We start from the raw sequence: 5,136 nt of genomic DNA, 5'->3' as shown, positions 1-5,136 counted from the left end.
TTGGATATGTAGAATTGATATGAATGGAAATTCTAAGTTTGAGAAATTGTGGAGTGATTCCTCAAAGAAACCATATTTTTTATTAGGCGTCCATGTGTGAAACCATCATTTTTTATCATTTTTAGAGGTTAGATACTATGAATGAATCCGATCTAGCATATTCATATTTTATCTTTTTGTATTTGTTTTTTATTGACTAAAAAAATTTTAAAAAGAAAATTTTATTGCTCACGAATACTGCTCAACTGAATATAATTCATCATCACATCTGTTTCACATCATAAAGGTTTCTCCAAGTCGGATTGGCCGATCCTGTTGCCCTTCATTGCTATTTCACTTTGTTTTGTATACATGACTATTTCTCAATAATCTGTAATTATTGCTGGTATGAAACTAGCTTTGGAGACATCGATCTTTCCTTGTAATCTTTCATTGTAAACTTGTAAAACAGTAGAGAACGAACACCTTTGAAAAATAACCTTAAGCCCCATCTCCCAAAGACAACATATCAATTACCACTTGCCATTTGATGTCAAATCTGCTGTCTACATAACATAAATCCCAGTTGTTGCATGCTCTAAACTCATCTCTTGACTCGTTACAATATTTGTCTTGATTCCTCCACCTGGAGTAGAACTCCTCCTCCTACTCTCCCTCATAATCCAAGTTCTTTTCAAGCTCTTTCTCTTCATGGTCGTACACTATCTTGAAGACGACGCTCCATCTTGGACTGTAGTTTCTTCAGTCATGGTATAAATCATCTCCACAATTTTTCAAACTAGAATGAGATTCCTTTCGTGATATACCATGATGAATCCTTTGTGCACTTAGGTTTAGCACCCCATAGAGTCAAGCACCCCAATAGATATTAGATTCTAACTTGTATTTGGGACTAATCGAACATTGTCCAAGGTGACCATGCTTCCCTTCTTCCCGCCACTATGACTGCTCCTACACCGATAATGTCGCACCTTATACCATCTATCATGTAGACAATCTCCAAAACTCCTTACACTAGATAGACAGTCTCCTCTACTCTTTACACCAGAGAGGCAAGAAGGTTTGTTTGGAAACAAACATGAACTGATATTCCAGAATGTAATACCCAAGTCATCATAAGAAATGTTATTCCAAAAAACCATCAACATCTCAACATGTTAACTTTCATTATCTGAAATTGCCAACACATCCACTAGTTAACTTTCTCATATATGGTGCATACGAATAATGGTCTACCATTTGATCTTCCATCTTTTTCCCCTTAACCACTCTTGCTAAAGCAGTATTTTTTCACATGACCCTTCTCTTGGCAAAAGAAAAATTATTTAGTCTACAAACTTATCCATTTGAAGATTTCTTCCCTCATGCATCTGCTACTAACCTGCTACCGGCACACGACTCATCACCAGCACCTTGTCGCTCCTAAAAGTAATCCATGAGGAGTGCTATTTTTACCTCGTTCATGGTGATTGTCATCTTTCCTATAATTAGTGAAATTTTGAAATATTAGTAACTCACAATATGCTACGTTTGAACTAAGAGGGGTAGCAATATACTGTAGAAAAGTTGATCAGTAGCATAAAGACTTGAGATTTACGTGGTTCGACAATCACCTACGTCATTGGGGGAGAGCTTTGAGTTTTTTTTTAAATTAGATATTACAAAAATATAATCTTTCTTGTGATCTCTAAATATTTCCCAAGAAACCCTCTCTCAATCTCACCAAAAGACCTCTCAAAAACCTTGATTTCTCTCCTTACTTTTTCCACCTCTCTATGCCATATGCAACTTTCCTTGACTTAGATCACTTTTAACCATTGACCTAGAAAAATCTTTTCTAGACCCTAAAACCAATACAATATCATATAGGAGTCCTAACTCAAATATATTACAAAATAGGCCAAATTAGGAAATATTAGCCCAAGCCCGAACCGATTTGATTGAACGATCTGACCGGCAGCAGAGTTTTTTGCTGGTTGGACGGGTCAGTCCCACCGTCCATTGTCGCCATTTCACCTTATTTTTTTCTTGCTTCATTTCCAACTTTTCTGTTGACTTATAAGACTAAAATACAAAGGTATTTTCCCAACAATGTTTGAATTTCGATCTTCTTTGAAGTTTTAAAATGTTGGATGTTGTCACTTTTTTCATATAATAAACAAAGTTTTACTTACTTGTCGATATATGCCCAGATTATAGTAAAAATACTTTACTTTTTGAAGTTGTATTATGTTGAGTTTTATAACAATTTTTATTCCATATTTTAGTTTACGCTGCTCTCAATTGTGTTCTTGTTTGCAATCCTTTGACCATCAAATGACTTTATTGGACCTCAGGTGTCTTTAGCATCTTATTCTCCATGACCATGAAGTAATCCGTACATTTTGGTGTCTTTATGAGCTAGATGTGTGTTTGCGAGAATCCCCCAGATTCATCGATCCATAGCTAAACATATTACTATATTCTAAATGTTTTTAATTATGTTATAAGACAATTGAGAGAACACTTTCTTAATTTAAGTATTCAACCTTTCAATTAAATTATGATTAAAACAATGCGTCCATATATTATTAGAAGGTGGGGTAAATTTTAAGAAACCCTCTCAAATTAATTAAGAATTCAGCAAAATAATTTTTCAATGATGACCGTCGAAAATGAAACTGTTAGTTTTATTACGTTGGATTATTCTTTAGATGTTTGAACTGACACCATTAATACTCTGATAAAAGTGTTAGATAATGTAAGATATGTTATTTTTTTACTTTATTTGATAACTATTCATTCTTCTTTCCCGTATTGTTTGCTTTCCAACTTTAAAAATGAATTTTGATTTCGGTTGCTTATTTATCTCTTATATCGTATTCAAAATTTTGTTACTAAAATAGTCCTTTTTGCAGTTGCAGAAATCTAACCCGAGAAAGAGTAAATTCTAAACAACTGGTGTATTGCATATTTTCCGTTCGGACGTATGTAAAACAAAATGTCACTGAAAAAGACTAATGTCTTCAAGAAATTTTTTTAAAGATAAGTTCGTTTATTGAAAAATAAGATATATAAAAGGGAATTTCTTGTAATTTGCTCTATGCAAAGATCACTCATACAAGAACTCAACTGAAAATTGCTCTCCTACAAGCATATCTAGATTCTCTCCTACAAATTGTCGCCTCCCTACTTCTCTCTCCCTAAACGCACACCCACACACAAAAAACACTAATTAATCACTTGACCAATCACAACTTACTGACCCTTAACCCCAACCATTAATCACCTCCCCCTCCTTCACACCCATTTAAAAACCCTCCTCTCATAACCCAACAACAGCATGCATCAACATGTTCAACCCCTCATCCGACCCCCACCCTCGAATCTCCTTCTCCAACGACTTCGTCGTCGACCCCGCTCCTTCGGCCCCGACCCACGACCGCATCTGCTCTGACCCAGACTTCGAGTTCACCTCTGCCGGCTCTCGGCCCATGATGGCCGCCGACGAACTCTTCTTCAAGGGTCGCATGCTTGTGCTCTTGCTGCGCGGTGCGGCGGGTGGCCCGGCGACGGCAGCTGGCTCGCGCGCCGCAGCAGAGTCACGCTCCTGCGGCGAGGAGTGCTCTCGCGCGCCGTGAGTCGATGACGCGCGGCTCACCAATGTGGCGTCGTACGCTCTGGTCGGAGGCGACGTTTCCTGGGGCTGAAGAGGGCGGGGAACTATGGGAATGGGAAGAAGGGGGAGAGGGAGGGTGCTGATCAGCCGGGGCCCGGCAAGGGTACGCAGGTAATTTAATGCTTGTGGGTTTTTGTTTTGTTTGTAGTTAATGATTAGTTTTGACTTCCTAGTGATGGTGTTTACCATGGGCTGTATTTGAGGTGTTTTTGATCATGTAGTATTGGATTTATGATGAACTTTCAAATGGGTATATTATGGTAGATCAAATCCATTATTAAGGATTTTGTTTTAGATCTATAGTATTTGTGTACTGGATGTTATCGATAATAGCTTAGCTCAACTCTACTTTTAGTGCTACTAGTATCTTTCAACTCTTCGTTAGCGCTTACTCTTTACTAATTCATGAAAAGAGTGAGGTTATTTGCAATTAATACACCCTTCTCAAAAATGTCATTCTCACAAGAACAACAGTGAGCACTACCAATCGAAGATTAGATTGATATTTAGCAGTATATCTTTGTAATTGTAATACCTAATTATTTGATGTTTTTAATAACTTTCATGTGATTCTTTTGGGTTTGTTTCAGGAGCAGTGCAGTGATGGACGTGGTCGGGGTAAAGAAGTAGAGATGGGGTTCTAGTCATACTGATTTGTGCTTTTGCTTTATGGCTTCCTGTTTTTTAAGGGAAATCTTCTTCTGGTTTTTTCCCCGTTTTTAAACCTTTTTTCGCTTCTTGTCTGTCTTCTTGATTAATTATGGTGTAGGACTTGAAAGTTTGGAAAATGTAGAGATATTGACTAATTGTGAAGTGAGAGCTCATTTTGGTTTTGGATGTGGTTTGTTGGCAAGAGACTGGGGTAGTCTCTACTGTGGAAAGACTAATTTTAATGAAAATTATTATTATTTAACATATGATGAATTATAGAATTAGATAGAGACGTGGAGCGAAAGGAGAGGTGCGCGAGCTCAGAATCTGACTATTTCTTTCATCAAGGGTATAACAGTTCAAAGTAAAAGACACGCGAATCGTAACAACAAAGAAAGAGTAACTATAGTTAAATATAATTCGGAAAGTGTTTCCTAATATGAATATATTTCCCTGGAGTTTATGTTTGAAATATGAAGATCGATATAGATGTTTATTATATAATTAACAATGCTTTGTAGGTCTAATATGGCAAACCCAATTTTTAATGTAAAATAAGAAATAGAGAGACTCCAAATTTCTTAAAAATATTTTGTTAACTTTTATCTCATTTAATTTGTACCAATTTAAAGAAATTAATTATTACTTTTTAGATTTTTCAATAAAATTAGAAAAAATAATGTATCTTAAATGCAAATTATAAATGAGAACAAATTATTAAGAGCATACTCATACTAATAATATTAGAATTAATCAAAACCGCTGGGATATAGTGAGAGAGAATTTAAAATTTGTTGGAAAACATTAATTAATTAAGTCTTCTCTTG

The 5,136-nt window shown here is 36.0% G+C and overlaps 1 long non-coding RNA gene across 1 annotated transcript; it reads left to right on the top strand.

Moving 5' to 3' along the window:
* Positions 3,672-4,495, top strand: LOC109820543. Its single transcript, XR_002241893.1, has 2 exons — positions 3,672-3,769; positions 4,249-4,495. It is a non-coding gene; the product is annotated as an uncharacterized LOC109820543 (long non-coding RNA).

This window comes from Asparagus officinalis, chromosome 8 (assembly GCF_001876935.1).
Source record: "Asparagus officinalis chromosome 8, Aspof.V1, whole genome shotgun sequence".
Taxonomy (NCBI): domain Eukaryota; kingdom Viridiplantae; phylum Streptophyta; class Magnoliopsida; order Asparagales; family Asparagaceae; genus Asparagus; species Asparagus officinalis.
Note: the sequence above shows the minus strand (reverse complement) of the source record. Positions and strands in the feature narration are given on the sequence as shown.